Genomic DNA, 20,918 nt, shown 5'->3' on the forward strand with positions numbered 1-20,918 from the left:
AAAAAAAAAAAAAAAAAAGAAAGAAAATAAGAAAAAAAACCTTATTAATGAAAGTGTCATCTAAATATCATTCCTAATTGATGCTTTTCATCGATTTATTATTGTTCACTATGTCTTTAGGAAAAGACAAAAGTGTTGGTCCAGGGACTTAAGAAGACAGAGTCAGTGAAGGGAAATGATCAATAGTCCTACTTAAAGGTTTTAATGACCTCATTAAAGACAAAAAAAAAAAAAAGGAATTTCATTGAGCATTATGTGGAGTCCAAGATAATTACAAGTAAACCAACTGAGTACAATATACTGTCTTGAAGCTATGTCAACATAGAACAATTGAATCAGAAGAAAAAATTTCAATAAGGCAGACCTAAACTAAATATGGAAATAGATGCTCAGTGGCTATGTGAGAAGAAAGGAGCTAGAATTCAAGAGGTAAAACAATAACTTTTTTTAAAATTTAACACAAGGATGTTTTTTTCCCCAGAATTTATTTATTTATTTTTAGCTTTCAATTCATTTACACAAGATTTTGAGTTCTAAATTTTCTCCCCGTCTCTCCCCTACCCCCACCTCAAGATGGCAGGCATATTGATTACTCCTTCCCCAAGTCTGCCCTCTCATATATCCCTACCATTTCTCCCCTTACCCCCAATTCCCCTTACTTTCTTGTGGGGCAAAATGGATTTCTATACCCCACTGCCTGTATATCTTATTTCCTGGTTGCATGTAACAATAATTTTTTGACATTTGTTTTTAAAACTTTGAGTTCCAGATTCTTTCTCTTCCTCCCTCCTCACCCACCCCCACTGGGAAGACAAGCAATTCAATATAGGTCATACACGTGTAGTTCTGAAAGACATTTCCACAGAAGCCATGCTGTGAAAGACTAACTATATTTCCCTCCATCCTATTCCACCTCCTATATTCTATTTTCTCCTTTGACCCTGTCCCTTTTCAAAAGTGTTTACTTCTGGCTATATACCCTCCTCCAATCTGCCCTCCCTTCTATCATCTTCTCCTATTATCTCTTCCCCCCTACTTTCCTGTAGGGTAACATACTCAATTAAGTATGTATGTTATTCCCTCCTTAAGCCAAATACAATGAGAGTAAGGTTGACTCATTCCCTTTCACCTCCCTACTCTTCCCTTTCATCTTAATAGCTTTCACTTGCTTCTTTAATGTGAGATGGTTTACCCTATTCTATCTCTCCCTTTCTCCTCCCAATATATTCCTCTCACCTCTTAGTTTTTTCTAGAATATCAGGGCAGTTTTACTTGACAATTTCTTTTTTTTTTTCACAATACTTATTTTATTATTTTTTTAATGCTTTATTAACTTCTGATTTACATCATTCGTTTTCGCCAGATTTTGAGTGGCAAATTTTCTCCCCGTTTTTCCCCTACCCACCACCCCAAAATAGCAGACCCACAGGATATCCCCTCCTCCAATATGCTCTCTCCCATATTTTCTCCCATACCCCTTTCGACTTTTCTGGTGGATCTCTATGCCACATACACACACACACACACACACACACACACACACACACACATATATTTGAATATTTGATTTTAAAACTTTTGATTCCAGATTCATTCCCTTCCTTCCTTGTGACCTACCCTTACTGGGAAGATAAGCAGTTCAGTATAGGTTGTACATGTGGGGCTAATGCAACACAATAACATAGTAGATATATTGTAAAAGATTGACTATATTTCCCTCCCTCCTATCCCACCTCCCAATTGTTCTATTCTCTACTTTGATCCTGTCCCTTTTCAAAAGTGGGTGCTTCCAACTTCCCTTCCCCCAGCCTACCCACCCTTCCATCATCCCCACCTCTCATCCCCTTCCCCCCCTACTCTCCTAGAGGGTGAGATACCCTATTTAGTGTGTATTTCAGTCCCTCCTCAAGCCAAATTCAATGGGAATAAGGTTGACCCATTCCCTTTTGCCTTCCTATTCTTCCCCTCCATTGTAACCATTTTCCCTTGCCTCTTCTGTATAAGATACTTTACCCCACTCTGTCTCTCCCTATCTCCTCTCATTATATTCCTCTCACGTCTTAATTTCACCTTTTAAGTATCATCCCTGCCTGTTAAATTCCTCGACAATTTCTTGAAAGATGATGTCTAGGCTCTTTTTTTGATCATGGCTTTCAGATAGTCCAATAATTTTTAAATTATCCCTCCTAGAACTATTTTCCACATCAGTGGTTTTTCCAATGAAATATTTCACATTGTCTTCTATTTTTTTATTCTGTTGTATCTCTTTTATAATATCTTGATTTCTCATAAAGCCATTAGCTCCTATTTGCTCCAATCTAATTTTGAAGAAATTATTTTCTTAAGTGAGCTTTTGAAATTTCTTTTCCATATGGCCAATTCTACTTTTTAAGGTATTTTTCTCCTCATTGGCTTTATGGACCTCTTTTGCCAATATTTTTTAAGGTGTTATTTTCTTTAGTATTTTAGCTTTAGCAAGCTGTTGACTCTTTTTCATGATTTTCTTGCATCATTCTCATTTCTCTTCCCAATTTTTCCTCTACTTCACTTATTTGACTTTCAAAATCCTTCTTGAGCTCCTCCATGGCCTGCAATCAGTTCATATTTTTCTTGGAGGCTTTTGATGAAGGAATTTTGACTTTGTTGTCTTCTTCTGGTTCTATGTTTTGATCCTCTTCGTCATCAAAAAAATATTTTATAGTCTGATTTCTCTTCCTCTGTTTGCTCTTTTTGCCAGTCAAATACTTGACTTTTGAGCTCTTCGCCACAGTAGAACTCTGCTTCCAGAGTGGAGAGTGCTGTGTTCCAAATTTCTGGGGTTTTGTTCAGCTGTTGTCAGAGCTTCTTCACAGCACCTACCTCAGTACTGTAAGGAGGACTGCCTCTCCACTGTCTTGACAAGCTCCACTACACCAGCTCTCCTCACCCCAGGACTGCCACCCAAGACTGAGACCCAGATACAAGAAGGGCGAAGCAGGCGAATCCTGCCTCAGTGCCAGCAAAGAAATTCCTACAATTGCCCTCTGGTCAGCTGCTTGGTCCCCCATCATCTGTGGGCCTGGTAGCAAGCAGCTGCCATGGTCACCCATGTCGCCCCAGGGACTAGGGCTAGAACTGTGCTCTTCTCTCACCAACAGGCCTGACCTTTTACTTTCTTTTTGGCATTTATGGGTTGAAAAGCCTGGAAACCCCACAGCTGCCAGTGATTCGATCTGCTAAGGTCTCCTCTGGCTGCCAGCACAGCCCACGACTGCGCTCTGATCCCAGCTCAGTGTGACAGACCCTTCCTGTCAGTTTGCCAAGTTGTCCTCAGGCTGGAGACATATTTCACTCTGGTTTTTTGTGGGTTCTGTAGCTCTAAAATTTGTTTAGAGTCACTTTTTAACAGGTATTTGAGGTAATTAGGGACAAGTTCAAGTAAGTTCCTGCTTTTTCACTCTGCCATCTTGGCTCCACCCCCAACAATAACTCTTAAAATCCTGGTTGACACTACCTTTTTTATCTTTAGTATATGTTTGGGAAAAAAAGAGATACCACTGTATCGTGAGAGCAAAGCAAGCACAATTGCAAAGACCATGTTAAAAAGGCACCTTTGGACAAATGTTCCTATCTATGCAAATAGTTCAGAGATTTACCTTCAACATCTAAAAGAGCCATAATTATGAATATTCTGCATCTTGCTTTACCTGTGTTATATTAATTTTTAATTCTTTCATGTCTCTGCCATTAAGTTCTAACCTCTAAGAGGTTAATAGCTTTCTGACAGTAATAGTTTCTCCTTCTAATATCTTCCGATTGTTATCTCAGTCAATGAAATCTCCACTGATTCAATTCAACTCAACAAACTGTGTGTTTACTTGAAGTGCCAACAAAATGCAAAAGAAACTTTGTCTCTGCAGGCCTTCATAATTTACAATTTAAAAGAGAAAATAATGCATACAAAACATGTGAGATTATTTGTTTGCCATCAAGAAGTTTAAAAAAGTTTCACAAAATTACATGAAAAGTACCTTAAAACATTATGAAAAAAAAACTACTAGACAAGGTGAGGGGTAAGGGGTGAGGGGGAATTATTACCAGTTTAACTGAGAGAGAAATCAATACTGACAAATTCTTTCCTCCTAAATTCCCTATTTTCCATAAGCTATTGTGGGATTTTCTATATCAGGTGCTTAATTACCGAATAGGCTTACCAAGAAGAAAGTTAAGGCCAATGCCAAACCTTTATTTTGCTGGCAGATACATTGGTTGCTGTATGACTGTGGACAGGTCATTTCTCTTCTCTTCCCTCAGTTTCCTCATACATAAAATGTAGGGTGGAACCAAATTATCTGAAATATACATTGCAGCTCTAAAATTCTATAACTCTAGTTTTGCTAAAAATGTATTAGAGACTGAAAGCCAAGGTACTCAAAAATAAATGCAAAATTTTGATACTATAACATTTTGACAGATATACTCTGTCAAACTCTTATAAACATTTGTAAAACATAGAAGTTATTCAGTCATTTTAATGGTAAAGCATTTTTTAGAAGTAAATTCTTTAATTTAAAAAAAATTAATGTCTATTCTCTCTCCTTCCAATTCAAATGACAAAGGAAAAAAGGAAAAATGAAAAAAAAGCAAAGTGCCTGGCACAATAGGTACTTAATAAATGTTGGTCATTGCACTGACCACAGTTTTTAAATCTTTCAAAGTCACTTCTTTTACAATACTATTTTTATTATATAAATTATTCTCCTAGTTCAAGCAGATTACTTTTAAGCAACATTAAAATGGCAAATAAGAAGAGATGTACTTACTGCAGAGGTACAAAGTACTCATGATAGCTACTCGCCCAATAAAGAGCAAATAACATTTTAAAAAAGCACTTTCATAATTGAACTTTCTATTTCCAAAGACAACAATGAGAAGACTTCTGATGAGCTTGTTAGGTCTTTTCTCATGAGTAGTTACTATCAATTTCAGAACTCATCCAGGAAAACAAGTAATTTAAGTTGCTCCATGTCGTATGCATTATGTAACGGCTGTCATGTACTTTCAAATTATTTTGACAAATCTCTAGAGGCCTTTCACAATCATCTAAATTTTGAATAACCCCCAAGAAGCTTTGTGTAGGCAGTATCTGTCATTTTACTTACCCTACAAATTAACTATCCTAAGAAATATCCTCTACCGTGACATTATTAATCTCTTTTTTTTGAGGTAAAGAATCAGTCGTTTACTTAGACTTTTTGATTCCTACTAAAAAAAAAAAAAAACACTTCTGAGATTCTAGGAGACACCAGAGGTAATATATCTCAGAAAATCCTTCTGTTTTTGAAGAATTATATGTATGTTTCTCTACTTTCTCTTCTCTCCTTAAGTATCTCACACCATTCCCTCCCCCTTCTCCTGGTCAACGTTCCACAGCAGATCTCACCTCATATTTGAGTGAAAAAGTAGAGGCCCCATTCCAGGAGTTTCCACTTCTTTTTATATCTTAATACTTCAAGTCTTTAAACAGGTGTCCATATCCAGAATGCCATACCCCCTCTGCCTCTAGGATCTCTACCTTCCTTCAAAGTACAAATGAACTACTACCACCTACTCAATTGTGAAAGCTCTCCCTCATGAATTTGTTGGTATATACAAGAAGTCCTTAAGGTACCAGATGTACCAGAAAAAACTTAAAGAGTCCAATTAATAAGGGAAACTAACAGTTTACAGAAAACAAAGGGAAGAAAAAGGGTTTTAAAAGGATCTTATCTTTAAAAGTGGAACAAAAATTATTAAGATAAGTTTATTTTGCTTTATAGTTAACAAAACAGATTATAATCGCAACTATGAGATAATTCTTAGAACATAAAATGAATCACATGAGGGGTGGCCAGGTGGCTCAGCAAGTAAGAGCACCGGCCCTAGTGTCGGGATGACCTGGGGATCAAATCTGGGATCAGATACTTAGCACCACACCCAGAAATAACTGGCCATGTAACCTTGAGCAAGTTAGTTAACCCTGGTTGCTTTAAAAAAAAAAAAATGAATCACATGTTGAATGATTCTTTGGTGTAATTTCTTCAACAAAGTTGCATTATATTTCAACTCATTGATCTTAAGAGGGTCACTGATGCAAAAATATTCAAAGGCTTCATCAATTTTCCCTAGGACCTCTATTAATCTTTTGATATTTATTCTCCTTTGAAGTGCCTACTTATACATCCACAAGAGACTAATCAACAAAATAAATGTCACAGGTTGGGTGAAACACTTAAGTGTTAAAACCAGAAGGGATGTTTTAGTGGCAAGTCTTTTTTTATGACCACTTTTGCTTCCTTCAAGTAAAGTTGGCACAATAGATAGAGAACCTAACTCAGACTCTAGAAGGCGGAGGTTCAAATCCTGCCTCCTACAAGTCATTTGGGGCAGCTAGATAGCACAGTGGATAGAACTCCTGGCCCAGAGTCAGGGAGTCTCATCTTTCTGAGTTCAAATTCATCCTCAGACACTTAGTAGCCCGTGGCCCTGTTTGCTTCAATGTAAAATGAGGGGGGGAAGGACATGGCAAACCACTCTAGTATCTTTGCCAAGAAAACGCCAAATGGGCTCATGAAGAATCTAAAACAAATGAACAACACACAAGTCACTTAACTATTAATGGCAGAACAGTTGCTGAGCTTCCTCATCAGGAATTGTCTGTATCAATAGATCCCATACAGGATTCCCTTTCGCTGTGTGTGTTTCTAAAGTATGTGTGTGTCGGGGGGGCGGGGGGGTGGGGTGGCAGTAGTGCTGCAACAATGGTCCAAGAGGTTTGTGTTAAGATTCTTTGAAGGTGACAAGTAGCAAAAAATCATCAAATTCTGTTATACAGGAATACTTTTCAGTTCCCTCCTACCTTCTCTTTTCCAAGACAGCTTCAGCAGCACTGGATTCCTGGAGCAAGAGCACTAAAACTGGATATAAATCCTAAGCCCAGGGAGTTGCGAATAAAGCTGTACAAGACAAGTTGGGTATTGCTTCTTACATTACAGCTATGATCAAGGAAGTTCTACAATGTTAGAAAGTTACTGGCAAGAAAAGCTCTGGGTGCAGAAGTGTGTCTAATGTACAGTCCTTTACAACAATTACAACATTGTGTTGACACAAGTCATATTATGGCTCTTAAATAGGTGGAATAGAGTCTGAAGCACTTGCATTCTATCAACTTGGAGAGTTCCAGTCATGGTTTCTTTGAGTTGTGTCCCAAAAAAGATAAAATTCAAAATAAGGAAAAGTATATAGTTCTAAGCCATCCAAGGTAGAGTTTGTGTTGATGAAGATTTTGGGAAATTAATACTATGCTGATTAGACTTTTACTATGAGACATTTCTCTTGTCCATGAAGTATCTTTGTTTAGAAGAATTAATCATTTTAACCATTGTTATTACAGGACTGGCTAGTAAGTTGAGTCCTGTATAAAAAGATCTTTTGAAAACAAACAAAGCTTGATTCTTTATATAAGTCTTTGTTTGGATTGCTACAGGAGGTAGGGATTCAGTCAATGCCTTACTTCAGAGATTTCACCTTTTCTTCCTAAGCGTAAATAATTTTTTTTTGCTTTTTGGAGGGATGAAGGCAAGGCATTTACGATTAAGTGACTTGCCCAAGGTCACAGGGCTAGTAAGTGTTAAATGTCTGAGGCCACATTTGAACCCAGGTCCTTCTGACTCCAGGGCTGGTGCTCTATTCACTGCACCACCTAGCTGCCCCTAAAAATTCTTTAAGCAAGGTACGGCTAAGTGGCACAGTGAATAGAGCACCAGCCCTGGAGTTTGGAGGACTTAAGTTCAAATCGGGTCTCAGACATTTAACACTTACTAGCTGTGTGACCTTAGACAAGTCAGTCACTTAAGCACAATTGTCCTGCCCTCTAAAAATGGAAAAAAAAAAAAAAAGACTTTTTAAGAGAAGTCTATCTTAATGTCATTAAGAAAAAGATGGCAGGCAAAGGAGTTAGAATCTAAACAAACCACTTCTATCAACAACAAGCAAAATAAAAATTGACCAAGATTACTGAAGAAAAGAGCACTAGAAATTTCCATAAAGGTTAAATAAATGAAGATAAAGATAACCAATAATGTGACTATTGGGAAGGCAGTAAAGAGGAAAATCTGCAAAGAAGAGTGAGTCTTCTGCAAATGACCAAAAGAACAAAAAAGCCACGTATGCCAAGATTAAGTTTATATGTTCTAAAACAAAAATATAAAAAAGCCATGGGCTCATCCCAGTCACTAGTAGGAGCTTCTCGCACCAAAAATCCTATGCTAGGAATCTAAGATGCATAATTTTTTATACAACCTTCAGAAGAAAACAAAATGGCTATCTTTTGGCAGAAAAGCAAAAAATTGAAGAATAAATTCACCTTCCTAGGTAACAAATGTCCAAAAAGTAAAAAAGTTTAAGCAGGTAGCAACTCAAACTGCATAAAAACATCCATCTGCAACTGCCTTCTCCATGACTTGGATAACAAAACTTCAAAGTGATACCTGAGACAAATCAATCCACAGAATAAATTTATAAGGCAGCAGAGGAAACCACAGACAAAGTTGCAGCCAACTGTTTTAAAGAAAATTCAGCAGTTTCATCAGACTAAGAAGGCTGTCACAGAGAATGGTGCTAAAAGAATATTCTTAGACCTTACAATTCATAGAACTGAAAATGTAAATGAAAAAGAGTCAACTTTTGGACAACAGAAATGTAAATCTTTGGCTCAAGTAAAGAAAAACAGTTATGTCAGAAACTTAAAGATATGAATGACAGATATTTTGTCTTCATTGAGAATTTAGATGTGAGTATATGAGAAACTGATTTAGTTAATTAAGAAAGGAAGCAGTTAGTAAGTAGGTTGCTAGGTGGGCCATCATACTGTGCTTCTGAGAGGTAGCAATTTTATGCTGTACCCAAAGTTACAGGGTATCTGCATTAATGCAAAATTCCAACCTAAATCCTGAAACTGACTTTGGGAGGTCCAACCACCCCTAAGAACCTAAAATGGTTTGATTTATTTACCCCAAATTCAAGGTAGGTTGCTTGGAGCAAAAGTATACATTTTGAAATATACCAGGTACCTAAAAGAATACCTTAGTCAGGACTTAGACTCCTAGGCTGGCTCAAAAGGATCTAGCATATACACTGTGGAATTAGAGGATGAAGATATCCAAAACATTACTGTTTGATTTACTCACTTAATTTTAATATAATGAAGTGTTCTTTTAAAATATATTTTTCTTCTGTGACAACAAGCATGTACATCTTTGAAGCATTATAAGTATATTTCAGCAGCTATTCAAAACCATCATGTATATGTACATGTGCACAACTTTGCTGTTAGTGCAGTGATGATATCAAACTCTGACTGCTTCTGACTAAACATATGTTCTTACAGTTTTTCAGTCTGCTATCAAATTGTTTCTGAATCACCAAAATGGTTTAATATCTGAGTGCAAACTGATTATTAAGGGATGGTCAGGCAGATGCACATACACGTATGTATTGCATACCCTGGGATGTTTCATCACATAATCAAGATGTTATGAATATTTGCATTCTTGCAGTGCAACTGTCAGACTGTTTGAAATCCATGATCCTTGGGCATGTACATTTCAAGTTATACTGAAAGCATCCCAGACCATTACAAATATTCTATAGACATTACCTCTCTTTGTAGTATTAAGACTATTTTCTGATTTAAATCTACCCTCTGCTTAGGTAATTAATCTTCTACCTAATTAGATCAGATTTGCAAATTAATTGATTGGTAAAACTAGTCAGTGATTCCATAGCATTCCTTTGAGGGTACAGTCAGTGTGCTAGTAGTGGAAGAGGAAGTCATATCAGAAGAGATCCTTTCCTTACAAAGGTTTATATAAAAACATTGTTTAAAAATGAAGTGTTGTATAAAATTGCACTTAGATTTATTTCATTTATCACTTAATGCAGTGTTTTTCATTAGCCAGTAGAAAAGTAAATATTTTACAGGTAGCACAGCAGATAAGAATGCTGGGAGTTAGAAAGACCTGAATTCAAATCCAGCCTCAGACACTGCCTGGCTGTATGACCCAGGACAAATCAATTAATCTCTGTGTGTCTCAGTTTCCTCATCTGCAAAATAGGGATAATAATAGTACCTACCTTCCAAGGTTATTATGAGGACAAAATAAGATAATTATTATAAAATGCTTAGCACAGTCCCTAGCACACGGTATTATACAAATGTTTGCTATTATTCTACATCATAACTATTAATTTTTGCCAATTGATTAGGTGGCTAAAAGTAAAAGATAAATTTCCATCTCTCAGCAAGAGAGTTTGTAAATTTTTCCTACCATTTTCCACCATAAATTCTTTATTTTTGTTTTAAATCAAAATACAGAATTAAATTACATGCAAAACCAGATTTAAGAAACTCATATTGAGCCAATATATTGCAAACTTTTGTTAAAAAAAAAACTCAAGGAGAGGATTCTGGGAAGATGGTGGAGTGGTCAGAAAATTCCAAGCTCCCAAGATTTTCCCTCACAAAAGAGTTAAAATAGTACATTAGGGCAAACAAAGTGTGTCTGGAGATAAATAAGAACAGGGGCATAACTGGGGTCCTCCTGCGACAATTTGGGAAGATCAGAAGAAAAATCCCAGGAGGAGGTTTGGTCCCTATGAAGAGTAAACACCTCCAGGGTAGGTTCTGTTTTAACAGCAAGAGGCTAGCCTCTTAAACAAGCAGCAAACCCAAAGGTAAATTGGTTGGAGAGGCTGCCTCAATCCCAGACACCAGGACTCTGCCACCCACCCCTGAAAGTGAGGGGAGTTGGGTATCTGAGCCTGAAAAGATCAAGGGAACCTCTGCTAACAAAGAACACCAGACCTAGCTGTGCTGCAAACTGCTGCAGGGACAAGATGGAACCAGCACACACCCAGTAAGTACAAAAGCAGTGGGACAGAAAGCCCGTGGCTGTGGGCACTTATAGGAGGCTGGAGGTTTGGCTTTGGTTTTAGCATAGAGGAAAGAATTGAAGATCTGGGCCAAGAGGCACCATTTCCCATACCCCAGAAAGAGAGGTGGTTACAAATAATTAAGCTATTGCCACCCAAAAAAAAAAAAATGCACAAGCAAAGGAGAAAGAATTCAACCATAGAAAATTATTTTGGAAATAGAGATGACTGGGTTTCATCTTCAGAGGAGGATACTGAAGTAAAGAAACCCACAAAGACTAATGTCAAATGGACACCTGCCCAAAAAGAATTCATAGATCTTAAAAAAGACTTCAAAAATCAAATGACAGAGATGGAGGCAAAACTAAAAGAGAAAATAAGAATAATCTAAGAAATATAATATAAGAAGGATATGAAAGGAAAGTTAACCAATTGCCAAAGGAGATACAGAATCTTAAGGAAGAAAATGACACTTTGAAAATTAGAATTGGACAAAGTGAAGTCAGTGAAATTATAAGAGATCAAGAAGTGATTAAACAAAGTATGAATAATGAAAAAATAGAAGAGAAAGCGAAACATGAAAAACAGCAGATTTGGAAAACAGATCAAGAAAAGAAAATATAAAAATAATTGGACTAACTGAAAGTTATGATCCAATCTTCATACAATTATACAAGAAATAATCAAAGAAAACTGTCCTGAAGCATTAGAACAAGGGAGTTGGGGGGATGGGGAGAGTAGAAATAGAAAAAGTCCATCAATCACCACCTAAAAGAGATCCTATGAGGAAAACTAACAGAAATAAGAGTTACATTCTGAAACCCCCAGCTCAAGCACAAAATATTAAAAAGATTAAGATTAAAACAATTTAAATATGATGGTGCCACAATTAGAATTACACAAGACCTAGTGGCAGAGACATTAAAGGACAGCAGGTCTTGGAACATAACATATCGAAGGGCAAAAGAACTGGTGCTCCAGCCAAAAATATCATACCTTGCAAAGTAAAATATTATTCTGAATGGGGAAAAAAATGGACATTTGATAAACTCTCAGACTTTCAAAATTTTGTTTTTTAAAAATCCTTAACTTAATAGAAGATTCAATATATATGAACCAAGAGAAATATAAGGCACATAACAAAGACTGATTATGAGGGATCCATAAGGGACAGACTGTTTATTTTTTATATATGTAAAATGTAAAGTGGATGTATAAGATTCTTATTAATAACTGGGTAGTTTATAAGAAAGACTGGGGCAAACCTGAGAATGATATGAATTTATTAAGTACAACCATTTAGGAACAGCTTGAAAGAGTAATTATTTGAGGTGCAAAAGGAAGAATTGATGCAGAGGAATTAGATGGGGGAGAGGTGGTAGTTCTGGTAACCTACTTTCATTGGGAGTGGACTTAAGAGGGAACTATATACATTTAGAAAAGTATAAAAGTCTTCTAAATTCAGAAGAAACAAAACAGTAGGGGCATAGGGAAGGGGGAGAGGACAAGGAAAAGATCTTTGGAGGGGAGGGTGAGGGAATAGGTAAAACAGGGGTATAGAAGGGTGTTTAGATTTATGGGAATGGGAAGATAGGGGAGGGATCCTTGGGGGGGGGCGGGTAGGTAAGTTATAGGAGGGCAAGGTAGTTAGTAGAGGTAAAGTAGAGGAGGCTGGAGGGATAGGAAACAAGAGACATAATCATACATAAAAAATCAAGATCAGGAGTAGAATAGGTTTGGGAAAGTATATATCTACACATGTATGTGCATATGTGTGTGTGTGTGTGTATCTACAGCTACAGACAAACATATCTAAACTTTACTGTAGCCTTCTGGGGGGAAGGGAAAAAAGAACAAAGTAAAAAAGTGCACAGCAGAGAACAAAAGAAAACTCACAAGGACACAAAGACAGACAATTCTCAAGACAATGAGTATTATTTATAATATAGGCTTTCTTGAAATGAAAATCTATTGTTACATGTTTTGAATATTCTCTTATATTCTGCAATTGCACATGACATGCTTATTTTTTCTTTCTAACTTTGGATTTAAGTTCCAGTATTTGATATGTTTTTGTTTCTTGCTATTCTCTATTTGTGTTCTAGCATCTGAGTCTAAAATAAAATTTTGAAAAAAAACCTCCAGAACCAAAATTAAATTTATATATGATTATTATGTTGTTAAACATCTTCCAAGTTGTAACTTATTTTACTAAAAGAGATTATATTCAAATATTGGTAAAATAAAGAAATTTAATATGAAATCATGTAGATAATAGTAAGTATATGATGTCTTGCTAGATTACTTTTTTTAATTCTTACAGAATGTCCTACATAAAATATTTATAATAGTTTTATAGGTTTCATAATTATAATTCACAATCATATTTGTAGTTAGAATAAATTTTATAATTATATAAAATTTAATCATTGTAGTTACTTAAACATTTAATGAATAAATATAAAAATATCATGAATAGTATATTGTTACCCTGGGGGGTTCATGGAACAAAAAACATTGAGAACCACTGGCCTTCCCCAATGAAATCAAATGTTCATCAACTTATATAATGAGGACCCTTTAATTTTGTTGTATTTTTCTGTGTTTATATCATAGCTATCCAAGAGATTTTAATTTCTTGAAGACAAATGGATTATATGCCCAGAAATTAGCACTGTCCTTAGTAAATGATTATTGAATTTAATAATCTTATCTAGTCCCTCCACCATGTTTTAGAGGTAAGGAAAATAAGGCCCTGAAATCTAAAGTAACTTCTACAAGACCAGTTGGAGCCAGAGTATGGATAACCTTCAAAGACAAGCAAAACCAGTTGCAAAAGCAGAGCTATCACATCTTAACTGAACAGTTAATTTCTAAAATGAAGACAAAGCTTTATCCTTAGTGCTAAAACTATATCCTCAATCCTACATCAACTGTGACTTCTTTGAATGTCTGTATATATCTATGGATGTGGTTGTGTGTGTATCTAAGATATACAAGTACACCAGTAAAGGCAGTTTTAAGGAAGATTACAGGTCATGGTTGTCAAGCTAGAAGAACAAAATTGATATTCCCATGTGCACTCACAGGAAGTGAGCCACTGGATTTTCTGTTTGCCACCCTATTGAACTGGTTATTAAATGTTTGCATATATCTGAGGTCTGATGGAAAATGTCACTCACGTAAAATGGAACTAGCAGCCCTTAATTCATTTTGGGTGCACCCCTCCACCCACATAGGTAGATACAAGATTAGATCAGATTAGTAGATGGGTAGTTTGAGATAAAGATACATACATACATATATACAAAAATACCTAGAATGAGCATTTATTAAGCACTCAGGCGCTATAACACTCTAGGGACTGAAATAAAAGCAAACAAGACAGAATCTATCCTTAAGGAGCTTACAATCAAATGAGAGAAAACAATGTATATAGGATGGGAGTGCTGGAGAGCTAGGGAGTGGGGGGAACTAGGGAAAGAGGGGTGGCATGCAATTTGGGGAAAACTCAATATGATAGGAGAAGGGGACCCCAAGAGCTGAGGTTTCCCAGGGTGTTAATAAGGAGGAATCACTAATGAGGAGATAAGGGGCCTAAGGCAGAGCTTTCTCAGGATAACATATTCTTAAATAAAGTTCATCACGATTTTTCTTTAACATGTAAGTATGTGGTCTCCAACTTACCACACAATAGAATCCACATAATAGGAAATGGGCAAGAGACTGACCTGACCCACAGGTTACTAGCTCCCAAAACAGAAAAATAGAAGAGCCAAAATTCTAACTCCGATCCCCTGATTCTAAATCCAGTGTTCTTTCTATAAGTAATCTGACTATTCTACCAAGAATTCAAATATGATACCAAAAGTTGATGGCTAATCCATTAGAGTTGGAAGAGGTTTCTAAAATCAGGCAGAAAAACCACAATGAAAAGTCTAATAACTGAGCCTTGGACAACTGCCCTCATTTGGAAGTCAAAAAGGAGCCATTAAGAAAGAAAAAAGTGGGGGTGACTAGGTGCACAGTGAATAGAGCACCAGCCCTGGAGTCAGGAGGACCTGAGTTCAAATCCAGCCTCAGACACTTGACACACTTACTAGCCAAGTGACCTTGGGCAAGTCACTTAACCCCAATTGCCCTCTAAAAAGCAAAAAAAAAAAAAAAAGAATGAAAGAAAGAAAGTGGGGCACCAGTCCTGGAATCAGGAGAACCTGAATTCAAATCTGGCCTCAGACACTAAACACAAAAACTAGCTGTGCGACCTTGGGCACTTTACTTGACCCCAATTGCCCTCCAAAAAGCAAAAAAAAAAAAAAAAAAGTAAGAAAAAGACTCATAATAAACACATTCTCATAGAAGCCAAAAATTTTACAAAATAGAAGTCTGATCTACAGTGTCTAGAGCTTCAGAAAGATCAGAGGATAGATAACTCCAATAGTTTTGGTTATATGGACATCGAGGTTCTCTAATGAAATACTTTGGTGAAAGGGGAAGAACAGGAAAGGAACTGTCATACAGGAAAGTCAGACTGCAGGATATTAAGAAATGAAATGGAGAGAATAAGAATAGTATCATAAATCTGGGGCTGCAAAGGATCTTAAAAGTCATCAAGGTATAAGTCCCCTAAGGAAACCTTAGTTAAATGATTTGCCTGAGATCACACAGCTGGCATAGGGAAGGATTTGGACCTTTCTGACTCCAGATCCAATGCTCTGCCATAACAAGGTGCCTCAGATAAGGAAAAAAAAAATTTCTTTTAGCAGATGACAAGATGGTTTGTTTAGAAAAGAGTTATCAAAGAAATTTTTAATAACTTTAGTAAAGTAGAAAAAGTAGTGAAAGTATATAAAATAGATACACAAAAATTAACCTTAACCACCACCCAAAATTAAGCAAGCAGGAAGAGACAGAAAAAGAAATGTGATAAAAAATAACTACAGAATACATAAAACATCTGATCTACCTACCAAGGCAATCAGAAATTATATTAAAGCAAGTACAAAGCGCTCTTTACAGAAGTAATGGTAAACCTAAATGACTGGTGAGTTATTAATTACTCATGGTCAGGCCAAGCCTATTTAATACAATGACAGTACTTCCTAAATTAATTTACTGTGACAAATCAATTGAATTATCAATGGAGTTATTTTAGAGAAGGAGAAAAAAATCCTAACAAAATTCATTTAGAGGATAAGAATCAAAAATCTCAGAGGAAATGATGATTGGTACTTTAAAATTTATGTCCAATAGCTGAACAGATTAGGTACTCAAGATAACAGAAACAAGAAAAAGCATCAATGAATTTTTAAATTTATCTTCTTCTGAACTTAAGAAATAAAACAACCCTCCCTGGAGTTGGCTAACATTAGATATATGTAAATAAATGTGTGTAAAACCATTCTATACATACTTCTATTTAGCAGCAAAAAAGGAGGAATTCAGAATGGAACATAGATAAGCAGAGTGATGTCAAAACTACTAAATTTGAAATGTACCAAAGAAAAAAACAAAATAGTACAAGTTTTATGTCATAAAAATTTGCAGTTTTCTTTTCCTATTTTATGTATATGAAAATGTTGGTATTTATTGATGTCTGTCAAAGTCATAAAAACAGGAAAAAATTTTTTTTACATTTTAAGATATCATTGGACTAGATGCCCTCTAAGATCTTTCTCTTCCAGTGTTAAGTCTATGACTACTATTCAAATAGAACAGTTAGAGCAGTATTTACCTCACAAGCATAGCTCTAACTTCCTCTGAAAGATAAGAAACTTGGTATCAAAGTAAAAATTAAGAGTAAGCCTTCTTTCTGCTGAGAAATAAACAGTTGGGGCGGCTAAGTGGCACAGTGAATAGAGACCGGCCCTATAGTGAGGAGGACCTGAGTTCAAATCTGACCTCAGACACTTAACATAAAACTAGCCAGGTGACCTTGGGCAAGTAACTTAACCCCAATTGCCCTACCTTCCCTTCCAAAAAGCAAAACAAAATAATAAAAAACAAAATAAAAATAAATAAATAAGCTGTGATTCATGAATGTAATGGGATATTGCAATACCATAAGAAATTACTATAACGAATAAAAAGCATATAAATAATTACATGAGCTCATGCAAAGTTAAATAAGTAGAACCAGAAAAACAATTTATACAATGCTAAACAGCGTAAAGAACAACAAAACAGCTGAAATTGATTACTATGAAATTGTAATTGCCAAATTTGTCCCCAAAGAAATGTAGATGATATAAAAACTAAAGACAGCAATAAAGAATTTAACATGAAAAAATCTAAAGATTTTCACAAATTAAAAAAAAAACCTGGTTGTTTATACTCCTATACCAACTTTTTGTAAAAAAAAGTCTAATAAAATCCTCCCCCAATTGACCTCATTGGTAATAGTAATTAGCAAAGCATGTGTGTGCATATAAATATACATAAACATACACATACACAACAGTGATAAATGGAGGGCATAGGAAGAGAAGGAAAAAGAACAATCCATGCTCTCAAGGAGATCATAATAAAACTGAAGAAACAACATGCAAACAACTATGTATAAAAATGCTTATAAAGAGGATAAGTTGAAAATAAGCCACAGAGGAAAAGCACTACAATGAAGAGGAATCATGAAAGACTTCCTACAGAAGATGGGATTTTAGCTGAGACTGGAAGGAAGTCAGAGATAGAGAAAATGAGTGAGAGCATTCCAGTTAGGAGGGGGATATCCACTGAAAATGCCCTGAGTCAACAGATGTTATAGGAATGTAAGTGTTTAAGATCTTCCCTGCCCCTAGGTTAAGTGCACCTGGAGCCTGTGGTGGGAAGCTTGTTTTTCAGGAATGCCCACACCTTGGTGCTTTGTGATTGGGCAGCGGGTCAAGAGGATTGTTACATTCTCTGACTCAGGAGAAGACTTCTCCCAGGAGAAGGAGAATCCCTGATGTAAGACTTTGTTTTGGGGCTCACTTTGAGAAGTGTTGTGTGATTTGACCAGATGAGACTCTGGGTAGCTGTTGAGAGTCCCCTGACTTTGAAAAACCCAGATGTTGATGCTTCCCTCTCTGGTAACTGTGATTTGATATGGATGCAACAGTTGGACAGTTGGAGGCCTGTCTGCTTGAAATGTTTCTGTCTGTATACTCTGACGTTCGGGGTGCTGACTTTTTTTTCCCTGAACAAGGTAAATAATATATTTGATTGATTAAAGCAAGATTGTTAACCCATTTTGAGTTGCTTTCCTTTAGAAAAGCAGATCTAAGAACCTGTGTTGGCAGCCACCCTAGGGATGCTGGGAGAGATGGGAGTGTCTTCTGTAAAGGAATAGCAAGGAGACCAGTGTCATTGGATGACCCTGATGATGATGAATATGTGGGGAGGTAGGCAGGGGTATGCAAAGTTTATTAAGTGCTTTGAATATCAGATTTTATATTTGATACTCAAAGTGACAGGGAGCCACTGGAATTTATTGACCAGCTGGGGAGAGAATGAAATAATAAAAGAATAAGATAATAGAGCTAATCAATTCCGAATCTTATTTCTGAAAAATGCAACTCAGAACAGTCACACTTAAAATATGGAAGGAAACCAAAGGAAGGCAATAGATGGAGTACCAGGTTTGGAGTCAGGAAGTTCTGTGTTCAAATTCAGGCTCTAACATTATTAGCAGCACAACCCTAAATAAGTTATTTAACCTTTGTCTGTCTTAATTTCGTCATCTGTAAAATGAAGATAATAATAACACTTATCTCCCAGAGTTGTTGATCAAATGAGATAATAATTGTAAAGTATTTAGCATAGTACTTAGCACGTAGTAAATGCTACATAAACTAGTCTGTAGGCAAAGCTCTATCTAATCTCTTCTTACAGTTAAAACAATTAAGAAAAAACCTCCCTGATAGAATAGTAAAACACACAATATATAAGCATATAACCCTTTGGGATCTCTGACGGGTTCCTCCCTGCTAGTTAGTATAGGATCCCTTCCCTCATTAGAATGTTCATCTAGCCTATCAGCAGAACTACCTCGTCCCAAAGCCTCTTCTTAATCTCTACTTCTCTTTTATCTTCTACTGTCAGAGATCCTCATGGGTTCTACTGACACAATCTACAAGTCCACCTCATTCTCCTCTATGTGACCATTTCTATCCTTGGCCAAGGAAAAATGAAGTTTTAAGATGTAATCCTGCATTCATATATACCAACTGAGGTACATCAAATTTGAAGGCTTTAGAGGCATGCCCATATTCTATATAACTTAAGAAGACAAACTTTACATTAAATGTATATTTCAAGCAGAACCAAAATGTAATACTATTCCTAAAAGGCTTAAATTACCAAAAATTATCATTTCCCCCCCAAAATTGAATGGGTTCTCCAAGGTTAGATACCTAAAACAGGTTTAAAACACACACACACACACACAACACAAATGGAAAACAGAAAGAGGACATTGACTTTAGGGTGAATGGGCGACTAAAAGTTCCTATTATTTGGTATCATTCTAAAAGAAAAAAAGCTGTTCAGAAATAAATTAGAGCAGTGATTTGAATGTAACCTAGTAATTAGGTTGTGTGTTCAATTAGCTTTCAGGCCTAACTTGTAACTTTTTAGGAACCTTTGAGACTTTGAAGTGGAAAGCCAACATACCTTTTAATTAGGATGACAGGCAATTCTTAAGAATGAAACTTCAGAAAACAAATCAAAGACATACAAATGAGAGGGGACACAGCATCATCAAGGAATGAACGTAAAAATGGGCAAGAGGTGACCATTCAAAGTAGTTGCCTCAAGCTTCTGAACTGATTTTACTTCAAATAAAGATAAAACATTTTCATGAAGGGAGGGAGGGAGATAAGAGACAAAAGAGGGAGAAGATGAGCACTTTTGATCCCTCTGAAGCTTGGCAAAGAAGCATACACATCAAATCAGTATTCTGAACATTATATCTGTGGTAAGAAAATGATGCCAGCTTATTTGTAAAATATCTGGTCCATCTGAAGACAAATGGATACTGTGCTCATCTTGACCTGAAGCATTTATTAATCTGAATTATAACAGGACTGTTTTTTTTTTTTTGCCTCCTCCCAGGTTTTTTTTCATTCAATAAAATTTTTAAGCCCCACTTCCCTTTAAAAAAAAGTCACATTATAAGCAGTTTCAATTGCATCTTTTTCTTTTGACACCAACTATAAATGTATTCTTGGACATATCTTTTCTGCAGAAATTACTACTCATACCCACCAAAATCATCAAGCTTTATAATTACTATCCTCTTAAAAAGAAGGGAGTTGGGGAGGAAACTGCACATGTAGTACCTGGAATACACAGTCAACCTATGCCTGACAATGATTTTTCTCTAATTTGATTTCTTAAAAGAAAAAGCAGAATTATTTTTGCCAAACTGATTAGAATTTGCTGCTTTTTATTATAAGGAAGGAAGAATAATAAGCCCCCAAGCTTCTATTTTACACAATCAAAAACTAGATAAATATTGCATAGTCCAGGAACTTTGATCTTGAAATGGTCAAACTTCATGAACAAAATTCTAGTCATCCCTCACCCCCTACCACTTAAGTAACACTCTATGTCTTTTAAGGAATATTCAGATTTAATAACAAACAAAAATCTCTAAATCTATTTATTTCACGATCTTGTACACAAAAGAAGAAATGTGACCAAGAATCCACTACAGCATGGATTTCCTATGTCAAGGATTCTTTTAGAAAATAGCTAACTGTTACAGACCTCTTCTTGAAATGATTTTTAAATATATAAAATAAAATTCATTGGACTACATAAGACAATTATTTAATAAATATTAGTTAAAACAAATCCCTGTGTAATTATTTTGTATATATATCCTATACCAACTCATCAGTGAATATATTGTATGACCCAACAATTCCTCATTTCCAATGTAAGTGCCTTCATTATTAGATAGTCTTATTTTTCTATTTGTATTCTCA

General features: G+C 35.9%; 1 protein-coding gene and 1 pseudogene across 2 annotated transcripts in view; one reads left to right on the forward strand and one right to left on the reverse strand.

Moving 5' to 3' along the window:
* RPTOR (regulatory associated protein of MTOR complex 1) overlaps nucleotides 1-20,918 on the reverse strand; it is a 528,996-nt gene that overhangs the window by 381,196 nt on the left and 126,882 nt on the right. The window lies entirely within an intron of this gene.
* LOC138142881 (nucleolus and neural progenitor protein-like) lies at nucleotides 7,137-12,216 on the forward strand (annotated as a pseudogene).

Source organism: Petaurus breviceps, unplaced genomic scaffold, assembly GCF_028583685.1.
Source record: "Petaurus breviceps papuanus isolate PSGF00001 unplaced genomic scaffold, PetGlider_PUasm1.0 90617, whole genome shotgun sequence".
In the NCBI taxonomy this organism is placed as follows: domain Eukaryota; kingdom Metazoa; phylum Chordata; class Mammalia; order Diprotodontia; family Petauridae; genus Petaurus; species Petaurus breviceps.